The sequence below is a fragment of the Talpa occidentalis genome, unplaced genomic scaffold (assembly GCF_014898055.3).
Source record: "Talpa occidentalis isolate TD23 unplaced genomic scaffold, MPIMG_talOcc4v2.1 talOcc4.6, whole genome shotgun sequence".
In the NCBI taxonomy this organism is placed as follows: Eukaryota; Metazoa; Chordata; class Mammalia; order Eulipotyphla; family Talpidae; genus Talpa; species Talpa occidentalis.
The window spans coordinates 45,033,962-45,054,199 of NW_023604972.1; the positions used below are offsets into that span (position 1 = coordinate 45,033,962).

Sequence of the window (20,238 nt, forward strand, 5' to 3'; positions counted from 1 at the left end):
CGCTCAACCGCTGTGCCAACAGGGTAGGCCCCCTAGTGTTATAGGACAGGGAGAGGGGCAGCCCAAACCCCGCAAACCTGCCTATTCTAAATGGGTTCTGCCATCCGCCACATCAACACAAAACATAGGAGACTTTAATGAAAAGGAACTTTAATAAAACTAGGAAACAATACAGGTAAGGCAAAGAGTCTAGTTTCTAAGTGAAGCACCCAAAGTTACCCGTCCCCTCGTGGGTAAAAGTCCATCCAAATGGGATTGGCCCAGAGCAAGGCCCCAAAGCCTGCCATGAGTCTAAAGCACCTTCCAGTGGGGACCCACAGCAAAGGGTCAGAAACAACCAGACAAGCCCAGAAGGAAAAGAGCAAAATCAACATCAAGATAAAAGCTGCCATTGTCACCTCCCCACGGGTCTCACCCACATCTGTGTCACCCAGTCCACGACCAAAAGACAAGCACAGTTTCTTCACGTGTCTCTAGGCTCCATGCGCCTCCTCCAGGTCTCCTGGCTCCATCCTGCTTCCTTCCTCAGTCTCTTCTGCAGCTTCTCCTCTTCCTGCTCAGCTCCACCCTCCCTTGGGTGGGGCAGGGAATCTCCCCCTTTCCTGGGGACCACCCTGTTACACTAGGAACAATTCTTATGGAGGGAAGAGGAATGGCTAACACCCAGGAACCCAGGACAGCACTTTATATGGGTCTTTTACCTGTACAGCTTTTGTGGGGAAAAGTGACACCATGATCCACATTTTACCTCAATTCACAGGGGCAGGTACTAGGACCACGTACCTGTGTGGCAGAGACGACTAGTTGCCACTCCCCATACATATTCTTGCCTTCCTCTTTGGTATCCGGGGTTTATTTGGGCACATGGCCACCCAGAATAAAGACTACATTCTCAGTCTCCCTTGGAGGCTAGCATTGCCAAGTAGTTCTGGTCAATGTACTGTTAAAGAGTTGTTAGTCAACTTCTGGAAAGCTTCGTATAAGGAAGTATGTGAGCTCATTGTTTCCTTCCTTGTCCCCTGGAATGGTAGCACAGAGCTGGAAAGAGCCTACCCACAGGGCTATTCTTGTCCTGGGTCATCTATAATGGGAGCTGCTTTCTATGGGAGCAAAATGTGCTCTAACTTGCTTTAGCAAACATTAGCTTAGATTTTGTGTTAACACTCATGCCTTCTACTTTATAGGACCCTACTTCTGTATTTGCACACTAAGCCTTCTTATGCTTGGATCCAGGTATGAGAGACCAATATCTTGAATGTGGATTTCCACTCCCTGCTCTGTCACCCAGAGGGAGAGAGAGAGAGAGCATAGACCTAGTTTCTAAAAATGCTTCTTATCCTTGTGTATTTTTCAGCATCTTCTTTTAGACAAATGTTGGTACTCATTGGACCAAGGACTGTTAGTCTGTCGACTTGGGAGGAAAATAAAAGACTGTTTTCCTATAGATATACCTATTAGATAAAATCCAACCATATAAACCAAATCATTCTAGCTCCATTGATTCAACAGTGATATGATTAAAATGTAATTCATAAAACTGAAAAAAATAGTGAGCACAATTCTTTTATATATATATATATATATATATTTTACATCATTCTTCATTTTTATACAATGTGTGCTTTCTCATCTTGGTTATAGTCCCCGTGAATTTTCCACCACCAATTCACCCATGCACCATCACCATAGTCCCTTGTGCTCTACCCACCCCTGTTTTGATCCTACTCCCTTCTCCCTGCTGTAGAATGTCTCTGGTTTATACTTGCCTGCTGATTTTGTTGTTGTTTTTTAATATAACTTCTTTGTTTTAAAAGATGGATTTATTTATGCATACAAGAACTGGGGTACAGGCCAGAGGTGCGGAGGGTGAGAGGATTCACCAGAGACAGAGTGGGGAACAGAACAGAAGGACTGACTGAAATACACTGCTGAGGAGAGCAGTGGGCAAGTCAGGAGAGGTCTGCTGCACCATGTGGGTAGCTCCCTGGCCAGGGTTCGAACTCATGCTGCAGTGGCTGCAGATTGCTTCATAGGTTGTGCCTTAACCCCTTGCACCACCAGGGAGGCCCCACCTGGTTGATTTTGATATTTACTTTATTATAATTACTTTTTTCCCCCCTCATCCCTTATTTGGATCCTGTATATTCCAATGAGCACAAGTTTTAAAGCTTAACTTATACCTGATTTTCCCCTTGGAAAATAAATGTAATTTGTTTGGAGAACCCATTGTGATAGCCAGCTCTGTAACCATTTGTTTCTTCACTTGTTCATGATTCATTCAAAGTCATTCACTCTTTCATTCAGTAACACTTGTTAGTTATTCAAAGTAAGTTAAAAATAAACAAAAACCATGTAAGTAGAATTCCTTTGCCCATTACAGAGACACTTGAGGAATGAAAATGCAGAAACCTTAACCTCTGGCAGTCCAAGGAATGTTTGGGTTTGTTGAGAAGAGAAAATACCTAGGAAGGAACTAGGACTTATGATTCAGACTGGCTGAAACTTTCCTGCTAAGAGCTGTTCAAATGCAAGAAATATTTTACATGGATTTTTTTAAAGATTTATTTATTTCTATTTATTTATACAAGCACTGGGTACAGTCAGAGGCGCGGGAGGGTGAGAGAATTCACCAGAGCCAGAGCGGAGAGTAGAACAGGCAGACTGACGAAGTACACTGCTGAGGGGAGCAGTGGGAGGCAGGAGAGGTCTGTGCGCCATGTGGGACCCTTGCCAGGAGGCCAGGGATCGAACTGGCGCTGAGAGACTTTAGGCAGCTTCACAGCCCAGCGCTCAACCGCTGCGGCACCAGGGAGGCCCTATTTTACATGTATTAATATAAGTCTCTATTAAAATAAACAAGTGGCTGCCACAAGGAGGAAAGGCTGAAGGGTCAAGAGGTTGCACTAAGCATTCTCAAAGTCATCCCCCAAGTACCCACCTTGCTGAAAATTTTCAGTCATTTTAACATCTTATCTTATCCTTCCCATGTCTCCCCTACAGAAAGCCTATAATTTTCTGGAGGGTAAGTCACTTAGTGCTTCAGGTCTGAAAGCATAAATTTAAGTGTGTGTAAAGAGGGTTGGCAAAATATTTTCTGAAATCCCCAAATGATTGAATGATCTAAAATTCACAAGAATAACTATTGCTTATTTGAGCACTTACTAATATGTCAGTTATTTATATTCATTGTTTCATTGGAAGTCTTAGAACAACTCAGGAAATACAAGCTTTTATTACATTCATTTTTCAGTTTAAGAAACAGAAACATAATTCAAAAGGAAACTTGCACTCCCATTTTATAAATGCACTATTTGCCATAGCTAAACTATGGAAACAACCCAGAACAGATGAATGGATCAAGATGTGTCATATATACACAATGGAATACTACTCGCAATCAAAAAAGATAAACGCATGCCATTTGCAGCAATATGGATGGAGCTAGAAAGGATATGCTGAGTGAAATAAGTCAGGAGGAGAAAGATAAATTCCAGATGGTGTCAGTACTATGTGGAATATAATGTGACTAAATTAATTATCAGATAAAGACAAGCTGAAGAACTAACCCTTGATAGCTGACTACAGACAGGACGCATGGGGAGCAGGGGAAGGGGGTAGGAGTAAGAACAAAAAGGGAAGGAAGCACAATAGAGTATGGTGGTGGAATATGGGTGAGTTGATGGTGGGTACATTCTGGTGGTAATACCTGATGGGGCTACCCCAGTATTATCTCAGGAAGGAAGGAAGGGGGGGCTAGAGAGAGGATTTGATATCATACCCAAGTTCTCAAAGAATGGCATAACCCAAGACTGTCAGAATGTAAAAGCCATGTTCTTAAAGCCTCTTTGTTAGCTATAGGTACTACCCTTTAAGCTTCTTTCATCTTTCTCTCATAATCTCAGTAGGCCCTACTTCACACTTACCCATTTTTCCTTTTTGTATATCCATTTCTAAAAACGTCTTTCCAAAACATGAGTTCCTTGGGAGCGAGGCTATATCTCTATCTCTGTAACACTTTGCTGCTTAGAACACAGGACCTGGCACACAGTAGGAACTGAAATATCTAATGAATTAACTATATCAGTCACCAAAAAGTTAACAATAAGCATACAGCACATCACTAAGTGAGTATGAATATTTTGCACTTTTCTCCTGCTCTCCTATGACTATGGAGAATATATCCCTGGATATAATATTAGTTCCCCCTTCATATTTACTGAGCAGCTCCTAAAAGCCAAGACCTGCCCTGATTCTTTCTTTTTTAAAGATTTATTTATGCATGCAAGAACTGGGGTGTAGGCCAGAGGTTTGGAGGGGTGAGAGTATTCACCAGAGACAGAGTGGGGAACAGAACAGGCAGATTTATTGAAATACACTGCTGAGGGGAACAGCAGGCAAGACAGGAGAGGTCTGCTGTGCCATATGTGGGTTATATCCTTGGCTGGGGCTCGAACTCATGTTGCAGTGGCTGGTGATAGCTTGATAGTGCTGTGTCTTTAACCTCTGCCCCACCACGGAGGTCCATGCCCTAGATTCTTTAAAGGACACAAAGATAACTAAGACGTAATTGTTGTCCTTTAGGAGACTACAGTTAACAAGACATAAACAAATGAGTTGACTGCAAAACTGTTTGTAGTAAGAGGTAAAGCAAAGTCATTAACATGTCATTGAATTTGATACCTTCAATTGAAAGATGCATTATTATTGTAAAGATTACTAAGAAAGAAAAGTTGCTGATAGTTAACCTATGCACACCATTGATGTGAAGGTGCATCCTTCTTTGAGAAGTGTTAAAATGTTTTAAAAATATGCCTATTGATGAAGTACTACTGATACAAGTACAACATGTACATGGAACTTATAGACGCTCTTCTAAGTGAAAGCACTCAGTCACGAAAAACCATGTATATTATGAATCTGTTTCTGTGAAATGTCCAGAATAACGAAATCCGTAGAGACCAAAAGTAAATTAGTGGTTGCTAAGAGCAAGTGTGTGCATGAGGAGGGAGGTGATGAAAATATTCTAGATTTCATTGTGGAGGTGGTTGCACAACCCTGTGGGCATGCTAAGCACCATGAATTATACATGTCTACTGGGTGAACTCTATGGCGAGTGAATTATATCTCAGTATATTTATTTGTCAGTAGTGCGGGGTGTAACAATGTAGAAGGTGTTGGTGGGTGGGGTCCTGCAGCAGCACGGAGACATGGATCCTAGCTGCTGCAGGGTGGGCTCTGCTGGGAGCCTGCCAAGTTGACCTGGGACTCCACAGACCTTTCTTTTGCCTGCTGCTCTAGAGGCTACAGGTCTAGCTGTTGCCTCCTATGCTGAGCTTTCTCCAGCAGAGGGCAACCTTGCTTCTGCAGCCCAGAGGGTTGCATGGCCTGGGGCAGCTTAGTAAGAGATGCAAAGCCTCCTGAGCCCCCAGGCAAGAAATGAACACACCACTGGCCCTAGTGGGGCCTCCCTAGCCTAGGAAAACCCCCACTTTATACCCAGGGCAGTTTATAAGATGTCATGAAGGCTTGCTTGGGGTCCCCCTTTTCTAGAGGAGTCCCCAATTGGGCCTGGCTTCGTTCATAATATGAGCTCCCACTGGATGTGCGGGGCCTCCCTTGCCCAGGGGAGCCTCACTTGGACCAGGGTGTGTCCATTAAAAATGTGTAGTTAGAAATGTGTGCTAAGAGGTGTTTATTTACCTGGAGTAAACCTGCCCAATGCTACGAAGGGTTGGAGGCTGCTGAATTGTAGTTTGTGCCTGTTAGTACACATGCCCTTAGAGATTGTGTGCTGACAGACATCAAGATGTCTTGGTTTTTCCAAACAAAATTCAAAACCCTCTCCTCTTGGTCTGTAACTGTCTAACCACAAAGAGTGGGGTGGTGGGGGAGGGAATGTGGGGCTCTGGTGGCCTAGGGGTTAAGTCTCAGTGCTATCACCACTAGTGGCCTGAGTTGGATCCTGGCCAGGAAGCTAACTCACATATGACACAGCAGACCTCTCCTGACTCACCCCTGCTCCCCTCAGCAGTGTATTGCAGTAGATCTGCCTATTCCGCTCCCCACTCTGTCTCTGGTGAATAATCTCTCACCCCCTGCCCTGTACTTCTGGACTACACCCCAGTTCTTCTGGGAAAGAAAAAAGAGTAGTAACAGGAAGAACTGCTTGGCTGATCTGCAAATCTGACAGGCCTCTGGTTTCCTTCCACAGGGTCAGAATGCCCCACCCCCCTTCTGCATCCACACTCAGATTTTCAAGCCCGGAGGCTGGTGCACCTGAGCTCTGGTTCCAGTCAAGCCATTAAAGTTCAGCAGAGCGGGGCAAAGAATCTTAATAGAGAGGGTTGGGGAGATTTTAAAATAATGTAACTGGATGTGGGCATTCCTGTCAAAACAGTAGGCAGGGCTGCCCCAGATGACTAATTTAAGGACATACTTTCTGAGACACTGATTCTGTAATGTCTGGGATCAGAGTAGACATCTGCATATTGAAAAAGCATCTTGGACCACAAGTTTAGAAACACGGAAACAGAAAACATCTTCACAACTCCTGAAACTCATGCAGTTCATCTCCTGCCAGGGGCACACCTCTGGATAAGTGGCCCAAATCTACCACATACCCTTTGCTCAAGCTCACATTGCATAGACCTTACCACACTTTTCATGCAAAATATGAAGCAATTCTTGTAGATACCAAAAAAATTCATCCACTCTCTACTCTACTTTGTAATCACAGCCGGTTTGCTTTTGCAGTTCCCTCCCCTTGCAATCCTTCCATCTTTACTTATTGAAACCCTAGCTGTCCTTCAGGGTTCAAACTACCTATTCCATTAAGTCTCTGTCTTTTCAAATCACAATAATTCCTCTTTAAACTGACATAATTCCCTCTCTCCCTCTTCAATTCATACCTACCCTGTTTGTTGTGGTTATTTGCATACATCTATTCTCCCTGCTAGAATGAGTTCCTGGATAGCAGGAACACATTATATATATCACGTGGTCATCCATAATATCATCCATGCTGCCTCCTTTGTACATGAATATAACACACCAGGAAAGTAGCCCTGAGAACTGGGAGAAAAGACAAGTCAGGTTGCCTCTTCAGCGATTATCTGTTGGTATATTGCCTACCTGAAATCCATTCTTCTGATAACATCATCACCAAACTGTAATTCCTACTTCCTATCTCAGAGCTCTCATGTTCAAAGTTAATGATTGGTATATAGAATGATCCTTAGCAAATATTGATTAATAATTTTGGTGAGTAAATAAAGATTTAAGTGAATGAATGTATGAAACTGGAAACCAGCAGAGTCATCAATATAGGTACTGAGGTTCTGTTCTCCAACTTCCTTCTTAAGGCTTCCCCTCCTAATCTGTTTCCCATCATTGTGAAGTACTAAATATTACTTTTTGGGTTAGAGCAACTTAAATCTCCTACGATATAAATTCTTTAAAGATGTAAATCATGTATTTCTATATTCTGTACAAAACCCAATATGCCATACAGAATGTGTTTTATGAAAATTGACTGATGATAATATGAGCCTAATAATGGTCATAATAAAAGCAAGTCATAATACTCAGCATCTACTAAATGCCAGGCACTGTTCAAGTCTTATAAGTACCAGGTCATTGAATCCATACAATGTCCCCATCAAGCTAGCATTATTATTTCCATATGATTATTGAAAATTCCAAGAAACTACACTACTCGCCCAAATCACATGCCCTGGTCATTATGGTTGTGGAATCTCTGGCAGCAAGAAATTCATCAGAACAGTGAGACTGGATTTTAGATTAACTGCCCTACAATAATCTGTTGTAAGGAGTTAGTAAATCCTTTCCCAAAGCCTCCAAGGAATTAAAGTGCATGCCTACTATTCCCCCTCTGTGGAGACCTCCAGATTCCTGTCAAAGGTAGCACTGATGAACGCTGCAGGAGACCTACCTGCCTGACCTTCCAATGTTGACAATTTTGGGAAACATCAGGACCCCAGGGTACACCGAAGATTATTGCCCTCAGACACTGATGGCTTTTTCCCCTGCGTTGCTGGGACCTGGTTTGGAAAGCAAGCAATATCATGCTTTCTGAAGGCCATTACATAGGAAACAGATGTTGACATTTAGCTTGGGTTCACGTTCTTTTGTAGTGGATAATTTCTTGGCTCATCTCTCTGCCTGAGGCACTGCCACCCAGCTGATGTTTTGTGGGTACTGAGTCCTAACAAAGCATCCTAGGACAATAGCTTTTTAAAAAAAAAAAGATTTATTTATTTATGCATACAAGAACTGGGGTGTAAGCCAGAGTTGCAGGGGGTGAGAGGATTCACCAGAAAGAGAGTAGGGAGCAGAACGGGCAGACCTACTGAAATACACTGCTGAGAAATGCAGTGGCGAGGCAGGAGAGGGCTGCTGTGCCTTGTGGGTTGCTCCCTGGCTGGCTGGGATCGAACTCGTGCTGCAGTGGCTGGCAATAACTTGATAGAACTGTCTCTTACCCCTGCACCACCAGGGAGGCCCAGGACAATGGCTTTTTGAGCAGTGCATTGTGAGGAGATAACCTCTGGCTTCACCAGGCAGCAGACTGAAGCTTTCTGGAGAAGCCAAGCTTGCCTATGGGGTGTTGTTGGCAGCCAGTCTTGCTGGCTGTGAGGTTTGAGTCTTGGGCCAAGGCTTTCAGCCTGGTAGATGGTAGCAGGCTGGTGGACCTAGTCACAGTGGTGACTTCAGAGACTACAAGGCTCATCCAACACCCACAGGAGGAAGGAGAATGGATGGCCAAGATATTTTCAGTGTTTCAGAACTAGGACAAGAAACTGTTCTCCATTGATTGGAAACTATAAAAGAGAAGTTGCACAGCCCCACCTCTGCCTGCTGACCCAGAAAGCCCTCCTGTTTCCAAGAGCCACTTTCAGCTGCACTTTGATTACCAAACACATCACTCTCCCAGCACACCATGAGGTCAACCTTTTAGCTCTCTTTCAGAATTGTGTGGGGAAGTGAATAATGTCAGGGGCTCAGGAGGTCACAGAAAAAGGGAGTATATTTCACAAAGGTCTCTCTCTCTCTTTTCTCTCCTGATTGATTTCCTATGTTGAATTTAAACAAACTACCAATAGACTTTTGAATTGGATATATGAACTTTCTACTGTGTCCATTAATAATTTATCTTACTGACCAAAAAAAAATCTCTAGGATTATTCCAAAATCTCCAACTCTCTTTCATTTGAAGCACCAGAACCAATCATAAATCTCAATCCAAAAAAATCTTTTAAGAGTAAATCTTTTAAGATTTAATGATTTTATTTTACATTTTTATTTTATTTTGTTTCTATTTGTTATTATTTTTTTATTTCCTTCACCACATGCCCTGTGACCATACCCCATCTGCTTCTTTCCCTTATTCCCTCTAGTAAACATTATCTTCTTTTTTTGCCAAGTTCAGAGTTTTATTTCCTCTGTTATTTGCATATAATTGTTTTTTGGGTATTTGTATTTTGCAAATGAGTGAGACCACCTGAAATCTGACGTGCACTTTTTGACTGATTTCACATAACTTAATCACCTCAAGATTGGTCCATTTTGTTCCAAAAACCTTGTAAGATTTAAGTAGAGTTTAAAACTAACACTTATATTGTATCAGGCACAGAGCTTTACAAAATTACTCATTTCATCTTCACAAAACCCCTATTATCCCGATTTTTTAGAAGAATCCAAGGCACAGAGAAATTAAGGAATTTGCCCAAATTCACACAGCTGATAAGTCAAAGAGCCCAGATCACACTCCCCAGCAGCTAGACTCCAATGTCCAGGCTCTGAAATATTACACTCCATTTCTTGTTATGTTCACTTATTTTTGTCTTCAAAGAATTTCTCGGTTTCATCTAAGTTATCAAATGTACTGTCAAACACTCTTATCATTTCTGTTAGTGATAGCTTGTGCTCTGTGCCCTTTTTACCTCTTTGGTTCAGTGACAGGTTTATCAATTGTATTAACTCTTCTAATTAACCAACATTTATTTCACTTGGTTTTTTGGTCCACTTTTTTTTTTTTTTTTTTTTTTTGTAATAGAGGCATGTTTTTATTTATTTATTTATTTGTTTTTTTTTTTTGTTTGTTTGTTTGTTTATACATGCACTGGGCAGAGTCAGAAGCCCGGGAGGGTGAGAGAATTCACCAGAGCCAGAGCGGGGAGCAGAGCAGGCAGAAGGACCGAAGTACACTGCTGAGGGGAGCAGCGGGCGGCAGGAGAGGTCTGCGCGCTATGTGGGGCCCTCCTCCGGTGGCCAGGGAGCAGCCGGGGATCGAACCGGCGCCGCAGAGGCGGCGGACAGCTTCGCAACCCAGCGCTCAACCACTGCGCCACCGGGGAGGCCCTTTTGGTCCACTTTTAATTTCACTAGTTTCTGCTCTTTTCATTATTTTCCAACTTCCACTTATTTTGATCTTCAATCTTAGCTTTTTAGGGTGGAAGTGTATATATTGGTTTTAGTACTTTTTGAATCTACTATAAGAATTTAAACATATAAATTTCCCTTTAAATATTGCTTTAACTAAATCCCAGAAATTCTGATATTTTGTATCTTATCATTCAATTTGAGATATTTTCTAATTTCCCTCATAATTTCTTCTTGACCATGTGTTACTTAGATATATCTTATTTAATTTCCAAATATGTAGAGATTTCACACATAAATTTTTCTCATTTAATTATCATAAAACATTCATTTAAAATTTATTAATATTTACTTTATAACCTAGCATATGATTTTATGTACTTAAAAGGATATGTATTTTGCTACCCTTACATATAATATTTTATCTATGCCAATTAGATCATGTCAGTAGATAGTCATTTCAAACCTATGTCCTTAAGGTTGTCTATATATTTATTTTATCAATTATTGAGAGGGGAGTATTGAAATCTCTCATTATAATGTGGATTTGTCTAGTTCTTTTAATTCTGTCACTTTCTACTTTGTGTATTTTTGAAACTCTGTTACTATGTGCTTGACCTTTAGGATTGGTTTTTCTTCATAATAAACTGAACTTTTTTGTGATTATGAAATGTCCTTTTGTCATTAGTCATGTGCTTTTTTCCTAAGTTTACTGTAGTATACCTTTATTTTTTATCAATATCTGGTAGTATATTTTATTTTGTGCTTTAATTTTGAACTCTGTCTTTACATTTGGAGTGTATTTCTTTTAGACAAACTATATGGATCTTATCTTCTGCCAGCTTGACAATTTCTGTTTTTTATTGATGTGTTTATTCCATTTCTATTTAATGCAAATATTGATATTGTTGGTTTTACATTTACATCTTGCTATTTGCCCCTTCTCTTCAGTGTTCTTTTTTAATGTTCTTTGTCTTATTTAGATCAAGTACTTTTTAGTGTTCCATTTAATCTTCTCTATTGGCTTATGTATGATTATTTTATTTTTATGATGGTTGTTCTAGAGTTATTATGTACATCCTTACTTTATAACAATTTACATTCAAATGAAATTATACTTTTGCATAGACAATGTTAGGTATTTGAACTATTTTCATCCCCCCTTTCATTGTTAAACCTTTACCTTGGCATATGTTATTCACCCTGAATACATTGATATTTTGTTTTAAATAATCAAATACCTTTGAAGAAAATTTTATTAATGAGCAAAATTTTACCCACATACTATTTTCAAGTATCTTGACTTGAGTAGAACTAGTATCTTTTTGCTTATAAAGAACTTCCCTCTTTCTTGTAGTATAGGCAATACTTTCTAATAATTAGCAATTATTTATTCTGATCATTAGCTATTTTGATGCAGGCAAAATTACTTTCAACAATTACTTTTTTTGCCTAATAGTGTCTTTATTTTACCTTCATTTTAAAAAGTTACATGTAACTTTTCAAAGTTACATGTATTCCATGTAAAGTTCTAAAATAGCATTTTCTTTCTATGTTAATTTGTGTCTTTAAATGTAAATGATTTTACAGGTGGAGTCAGTGGAAATTTTCATCTTTGTTCCCCTGAATGTATTGTGCTTTTCTTTTTCTTTTTTTTTTTTTTGGCCGGGGGTGGGGAGGAGTGGGTGTATCTTGCTATCCATCCACTGATCCATCCATGTATCTTTCTTTTTCTTTTTTTTTTAAAGATTTATTTATTTATTTATACAAGCACTGGGTACAGTCAGAGGCGCGGGAGGGTGAGAGAATCCACCAGAGCGGGGAACAGAACAGGCAGACTGACAGAGAAATATACTGCTGAGGGGAGCAACGGGCGGGCGGCAGGAGAGGTCTGTGTGGACTCTCGCCTGGTGGCCAGGGATCGAACCTGTGCTGCAGAGGCTGCGGGCAGCTTCACAGCCCAGCACTCAACTGCTGCGCCACCAGGCAGGGCCCTATCCATGTGTCTTTCCTTCTGGCTACTTTTAATACAGTCAACTTATCATTAATTTTCAGCAAATTGATTAAGATGTGTCCTAATATTGTTCTCTATGTTTATCCTGTTTAGAGTTTGTTGAACTTATTGCATCTCCTCCTTTCCAGCTCATAAATCTTTATTTCATGCAAACTGAACAATGAATCTTCCATAGTGAATTATCTTCCTTGCCCAAATAATTAAAAGAAAAAAACAAAAGTGATTAGTAAAGAAAAAATGTAGAGATCAACACACCCTTTTAATTTGTTCTAAATATTTTTAAGATTTAAAAAATACTTAAAGTTGTAAATCCTAGTAGGAAAACATTATTGAATGAACAGTGTAATGGCAAACCACTCTAAAATGTTTCGGCTGCATTTGGGGCAGAGGGGTAGGGATTATTTGTGCAATTGCTATGTCCATTAGGTGATCTAAGTTGCTTTTCCTTTAGCAAGGCTTTTATTTGTCAGCGGGCATTACACTTGACCTCCAAATTTCACTGACAATTTACTGATAAGATCATAACCTTTGTGTTATTCTGATATTCTGACATATTTTCTGGATTCTGGGCTACATCCTGGAAGGCCACCATAACTTCTGGATCCTGCATGGCTGCAAGAACCTCTGGATCTCCAAGAATTTTGTTGAGCCTGGCATTCCTTCAGGCATTACCCCAGGAAAGCCATCTGGAAAAGAACCATACTGAGTTTGTGGCTGTCATCTGACTTCTTCCTCCCTCAGGACTCTCATCTTCTTCCTGAGCCTTCTTAAACATTTCTGTTCTTTCTTTGATCACTTACTCTTTTTGCTTTCCCTTATACTTTTTCCAATGTTTTGCGATTTCTGGACACTAGCATTATATTTTTCCATTAGCATTATACTAGCATCATCATCATAATCCAGTTTACACTGCAGGGAAGTTCATAGCCTCCTTCTTTTAAATGGCCCAGAAGTGCATGTTTTCCCTCACCACTTGTAAGCTTGAGCAGAATCAGGATTTATTTCAATAGCTCTGATGCTCTTAGACGTCCGCATTTGGCTTCCATAATTTGATGAAGACACTGGCTCACTTAGCATACAAATGGCCAAGCAAACATTCAGCTTGATGTCATCTGTGAATAAGTCAATGTTTTCTGTACTCACCATTATTTATGGATCCATGATGGCCACTTTATTCTCATTTGCCTGATTTGTCTTTTCCTTAGGTATCTCTACATTTTCATCTCCCATTTCTTGATAGGCATCAATGTCTGGTTCAGTCATACCTCATTGTCAAATTCTAGATCACTTCCCTCACTTGATGGTTCCTCTGTCTTCATGTTTTCCCTGCCTTGTTGCTATCTGTTTTTTCTTCCTTGACATATTCTTTTGATTTAGTTTTATGAGTAGCAGGTGGTATTTTATCCCCTCTTTTTGTAGGGATCTAAGGCCAGGAAGCAGCAGGGAAGCTGCTTGTGCTGTGTGACTGTGTAAAGGAAATGGATCCTGGTAAATATATGCATTTTAAAATAACAAATATAAAATTTCAGTTATTTCTTCTTTGACTGTATTTTCTATATTCCTCCTTTGGGGACTCAAATTACATGTGGTAAATTGTTTGATAATGTTTCGCAGGTCATTAGGGGTCTCTACTTTTTTTTTCTGGCTCTTTTTCTCTGGTAATTTGCCCCACAAACTCCAGTTGCCTCATCCTCTCTAAACTCTGATCTATGTCTCTGTTCTCACTTCAGCAAGGCTGCCTGCAGGGCTGCTTAATGCCCCCACTCCCAATACTATAGTCCAGAAAATCAGGGCAATCAGAGAGCTCAACATATTTGTATTCCTTCTCTCAGGAATCACATTTATACTCGCTTGTTACCTGAAGTCTGAAAACAGTTGTTTCACACATATTGTCCAGTTTTCTAGTTGTTTATTGCAGAAGGCAAATCAACTTCCGGCATACCAGTTGTGCTATCATAACCACAGTAGAAGAACTGATTTTTATTAAGATAACATTTCTAACTGTTACTGCCTATTATATTTCACATTTAAAAGCAAAGCATTGCCTTATTTAATCTTCATACAAACCTCATAAAGCAGGTAATGTTTTTCTTATTATAGACACAAAACTGAGGCTTGAGGAGGTTAAGAATGTGGAACCAAGCTTAGCCAAGGTTTCGCCATTTTGTATATCCTCCACCTTGATATGTTAGTCCTTGTACAGCCGCATTCCAGAGATAGTTTCAACAGTCACAACCCTCACTCCACTTGGTGACGAAAAAGCAGACCACCCCAGCCGCCAATGAGGGCAGTCCTGTCCATAAATGGGACAGCATCTCTAACCGTCCAATCAGTTTGAAACTGTAACCACGCGTGACAAAATGCCTTTGTAGTAGCCAATGAGTAATTGCTGGCTTGTTTCAAAATTCGCACCTGCTTGTGAACCTATTTAAGACCCCTGCTTCCATTGTTCGGGGCTCTCGATACTCGCCACTGCGTTGGTAGGTGCCGTGAGGCCGGACTCGAGTCTGTAATAAACTCCCTTTTGTATTTGCATCGGCTGTCTTTGGATTCTTGGAGGCTATGCTGGCCGAGTCTGCTGATCTTGGGCACAACAAAGAAACTTGCCAGTAAGTCATAAGCCCAACCCAGACCTGTTAGACTCTCCTCCCTTTTAATATTAAAATATGGTTGTTGCCTATAAAAGTAATACATGCTTATTAAATGAAAGGAAACATATGAACAAGTATATAAAGAAAAATCTAGTTTCTATATTTGTATCACAAAGTAATCACTCTTAATATATGCATTATAAATATATATTATGTACATTGTTATATATATTTATTAAAAATGTATATCAGGTTTGCATGTGTATTTTACAGAACTTAAATCTTATAAAATTCTACCATACATCTATACTGTTTAGTAATATGCCTTCCTTTCCACTTAATCTTATAATCATTTTCCATTAAATGTATACATTCTTTGAAAACAAGAATTTTTAGCTTTTATTGTGGAGAGATTCAACTGTACTCCCAAGATATAGCGAATGACATAACTAATCTTCCCTCATGTACTCATCACTTAACTTAAAAGTTATTAACATTTTACAATCTTTAATATCATTTTTTTAAAATTTTTTAAAAGTATTTTTTAAAGGTTTATTTATTTATGCATAATAGAACTGGGGTACAGGCCAGAGGTGCAGGGAATGAGAGGATTCACCAGATGCAGAATGGGGAACAGAACAGGCAGACTGACTAAAATACACTGCTGAGGGGAGCAGCGGGCGAGACAGGAGAGGTCTGCTGCGCAATGTGGGTAGCTCCCTGGCCAGCTGGGGGATCGAACTCATGCTGCAGAGATTGTGAATAGCTTCACAGTGCTGTGCTTAACCCCTTGCGCCACCAGAGAGGCTCTTTAATATCATTTTAAAGGGCTATCTCATATTCTAATATATAAATATAACATTGTAAATTTAGCCATTTTTGTATTATTAAACATTGTGTTGACTTTCATTATTGTGAATAATACAGCAAAGAAGATCTTCCTGAATGAGTCTTTGTGTAAATAGAAAATTATTTTTTTCAGGATAAATTGCTGGAAATAGAATTTTTGATTAGAGAGAATGAACATTTTAAGGCTTTTTGGGTATAAAATTTGTATCAATTTGCTGTACACTCTCCCAATAACAGTTTATGCAAGCGCTATTTTGCTACATTCTCAAACAATTAAGTATTATACTTTCAACATGCATGGGCCTATTGAGCAGCTTGATTGATGCATTGGTATTGTCTCTACCACCACCCACCCCCATTCCTCAAATTAGCTACAAAGAGACTAGCTCTCATATCAATCAGTTTTCCTTGGAACTGAAAATAAAACCCAGACAGGAAACATCATCTTTGTTCTACACATTTCTGCTGACAAAATGGGAACCATAGAGGTGGTCCTAGTGCCTGGCATTTGTCCCCACTTATAAAACCAAGAATCCTTTATTTTGGCAGCAATGGAGAACAAACAGCTGATGATCCATGTATCCTGGCAAGGGTGGTTTCTGCCACCTGTCTGGGACTAACCCAAAGTGTTGGGTCCCAGCTAATGTGGTGCCCAGATTTGCATGTGGCTTCCTGTTTTCTTAGCCTGCGTCCAGTCTTGCAAATACAAGTACTCCAGACAGTGGCTCCAATAGAGTTTACAAACATGTTTAAATGGGCAGAGGGAAGTTCAAGACACAGGATGGAATGAGGCAGAATCATCCTGAGAGAAATGAGAAGCCCCTCATATCATTTCATTCCCTCTTCTGGGGTCTTGACAGTTAAGAGAAAAATCTGAAAGGATGCCAGAATATCCCAGCATTGGAAACTGGGCCCCAAAAATAAAGGGACAAGAAAAGCTACAGAAACCAGCCTAGACTATGGCATTTGATTTCTAATACATAAACTTATTCTCACTAGAAAGCAAGCTTCACAAGGATTTGTCTCAGAGATAAGAAAACAGTGTCTCTCATGTCATAGACACTCCATAAATATCTGTGGAATGGATTCACTAAATGGAAGGTAAGAATTGAGAAAATCATAAATACTCTCTCTATATAAACATTCTTTTAGAACAAAAGTTTTGCATTATATACACAAATAAACATATAAACTAGAAGCTAATCAGAGACTCAAGAAAGATTAAAAAGCATGCACACAATAAAAATCTGAGTCCTCAGCAGTGGCATAGACAACAAGAACTTTTTCAGAGTTCGGGGAAGAAGCAGTTCTATCTTAGATGGTGAGGAAAGGCCATAAAAAGTGGTATATTTTGCATCAGGTGTTGGAGGATAGTCTGTTAGTCTCCCAGGGCTGCCTTGACAAAATAGGTGATGTGAAACAAAATAAATTTTTGTTACAATTCTGGAAGCCAGAAGTCCAAAATCAAGGTATCAGTAGCGTATCAGTAGTCAAAATCAAGTCAGTAGGGGAGAGTTCTCCCTGCTTACTTCAGGGACGGTGGTTCCTGGCATGACGTGGTTGTGGCAGCATAACTCCAAGCCCTTCCTCTGTTTTCACATGCCTTCTTCCCTGCATCACTCTGTCTTTTTTTGCCTCAGAAGGACACTGTATTGGATCTAGGGCCTAACATAATCCTGTATGATCTTATTTTGAACCTTACCTTAATTGTATCTACAAAGACTTTTTTCTTTCTTTCTTTCTTTTTTTTTACAAAGACTATTTTCAAATAAGGACTATCCTGAGGTTTCATGACACGACTTTTTAGGTGACACTATTCAACCCACTACAAATATGTAGAACAATAGAGATGACCAAAACACATATATCCATAATACAAAAACTCAAAAGTATCTGAGACCAGAATTTCCCAAAAACAATGTTCTGCCAAAGACTCAAAATTCTCTGAAGCCAAACTACAGAACAACCTCTTGCAACCACAGAAAACTTCAAGTCGTAGGATTGCCATTGATATGTCATTTTCTGAACTGAATTTCTAACACTGAAAACAATTTAAAATATAGACAGCATGTATAAAATGAGAAATTTTTCTTCAAAATTATATTTGAGCTTAAAATATGCTACTTATTACTTAGAAAGACCAAATAATTACAAACACGAAGGCTGGGTTAGATTCTAGGCTTCCTTCCTCCCTCCCTCCCTCCCTCTGCTTTGGTGTCTATTACCAGCCTGCCCAGGGCCTCCTTTTTCTCATCAGAAAGTAGGAATAATAATAATAACCTCCCAAGGTTATGTAGGGGAAACCTCAGACTACCTCCTGTGTGTCTCCTTTACTCTCAAGCTACTACCACATTCTCAACATTCCTGACCCCAGATGTGGCAGGGAGGGGCCACTTTCAGAACAAACAGTTCTGTGATACCAGGTGGAAGCAAACAATCTAACTCAGCTTCCACTCTATCTACCTGGAGATAGTGTCATATCCCATAGTTTCAGGGCTCAAAACCACAAGACTCCCCTCTTCTTTCAGACACCAATCAAAAGTCTAGGTTGTCACCTGTACTTCTGACCAATGGCTGTGCATTGAAGGCTCCAACACCACCCTCTCCTTGGGGTCAATTAATTTGCTAGGCTGCTCACAGAACTCAGAAAAACAGTGTGCTTACTGCTTTCCAGTTCATTATAAAAGGGCATGATAAAGTACACAGATGAACACGCAGGCGGGAGAGATGCAGAGGGTAGGGCTATGGGAAAGGGTGCAGATTGTTCATGCTTTCTCCAGGCACAGCACACTTCTCACACCTCCACATGCTCACCAACCTGGAATTTCTCTGAACCCCATACTATTGGGATGTTTGTGGAGGCTTCATCACAAGGCGGGTGAATCATTAACACCAAGCTCATCCCCTCTCCTAGAAAATGGGTGTGAGGCTGAATATTCCAAACTTCTACTGTGGTGACTAGCCTCCATTCAGGAGCCACCCATCAGGTCACCTCATTAGAACAAAAGACACTGTTATCACCCAGGAAATTCCAAAGGATTTAAGAACCAGGGTCAAAGACCATGTTTCAAGAAAAGGGATATTTCTAGTACTTTTGTCACTTAGAGAATAACAAGGGTTTTAGAATAACAAGGGTCTTAGGCGCTCAAGGCCACAATTGGGGACAGACACACACACAATATATATATGTTTTCTACATATATATATGCTTAGTCCAGTAGCTGGTATGTAAGATACTGCTCAAAAAAACCTTATCCCATTATTCTAAGATGCTGATAGCAGTGGAGAATGAATTCGATAAGAGGATGGAAAGGGTTATGAAACTAGAGACTAAGGACATCATAAAAATGAGATGGCTTTTATTTTACAAGAAAAATAATTTATGTTTTTCCAGGCCTGGTCTGTATTCCTATTTAAGGGCACTATCAAGAGTATCATTTCTCTAGTCCGGCTTGAGGACATCTGGGAATCCCCCAAACCTCCCAAGGGAGTCTAGGAATCCTTTTTCATTCACATTCTCTCATGAGGGTGCTGTGAAATTTTCTAGAGGCTTCACAATATGATATCACTCCTGATCAAACCCAGAACCAGTACTAGAATACAGCAGTCTCTCATTAAATCAGACTTCAAAGAAATTTGCAAAAAAATGTAAAACAATAACACTTTGTAGAGTAAGTGATTATCATGCTTTTCTGCCCTCCTGCCAGTAGGATTGATGGATCCCTGCGGTCCTGAATGCATGCCTAATGGCAGGCACCTGGAGTAGGGTGTGGTTATATGTAGGTGGGTACACCTGGGCTGATAAGGGCTTATAAGGGCAGCATCATGGGGACGCCAGGAGGAAGAGAATGAAAGAAATGCAGAACGAGAAGCACCAGCAGAGAAGCAGAGACCACAAGAGAACGCCAGAGAGCTAGAAAGAGTGAAGATTCACCTTCCGGCCCCCTGGCCCTCCGGCACCCCTGTCGGCACCCCTGCCTGCTGTGTACCTGGTTGCTGCACTACACGTAAAAGCTCAATGAAAGCCTGAAAAGCCACTGAGGACTCCAGGATCTTTCCTTTACCCGCCTGCTCGGATCATAGAGATCCTGCTCCATGCCTTCCTGTCCCTACACACTTCTATCCCTAAAGTTTTTTGAAAAAATATTTCTTCACATATACATTATTATTGTAAAATGAATAAATATATTAAATATTTGTTAATTTCTGATATAATAAATATCAATAGCTATAACCCACATAAACAAAAACTCTTTGGTGTGCTCAAAAATTTTTAAGGGTGTAAAAGGGCACTGAAGCCAAAAAGTTGGGAGAATCTGAGGTCTAGAGGCATACATGACAGGCCTTGGGGCCAAACATTTTTGTAACATACCAGGCAATCAT

The 20,238-nt window shown here is 40.2% G+C and overlaps 1 pseudogene; it reads right to left on the reverse strand.

The window, feature by feature from the left end:
- Nucleotides 1-12,891: 12,891 nt before the first annotated feature.
- Nucleotides 12,892-17,408, reverse strand: LOC119260342 (hsc70-interacting protein-like; annotated as a pseudogene).
- Between the last annotated feature and the right edge of the window lie 2,830 nt (nt 17,409-20,238).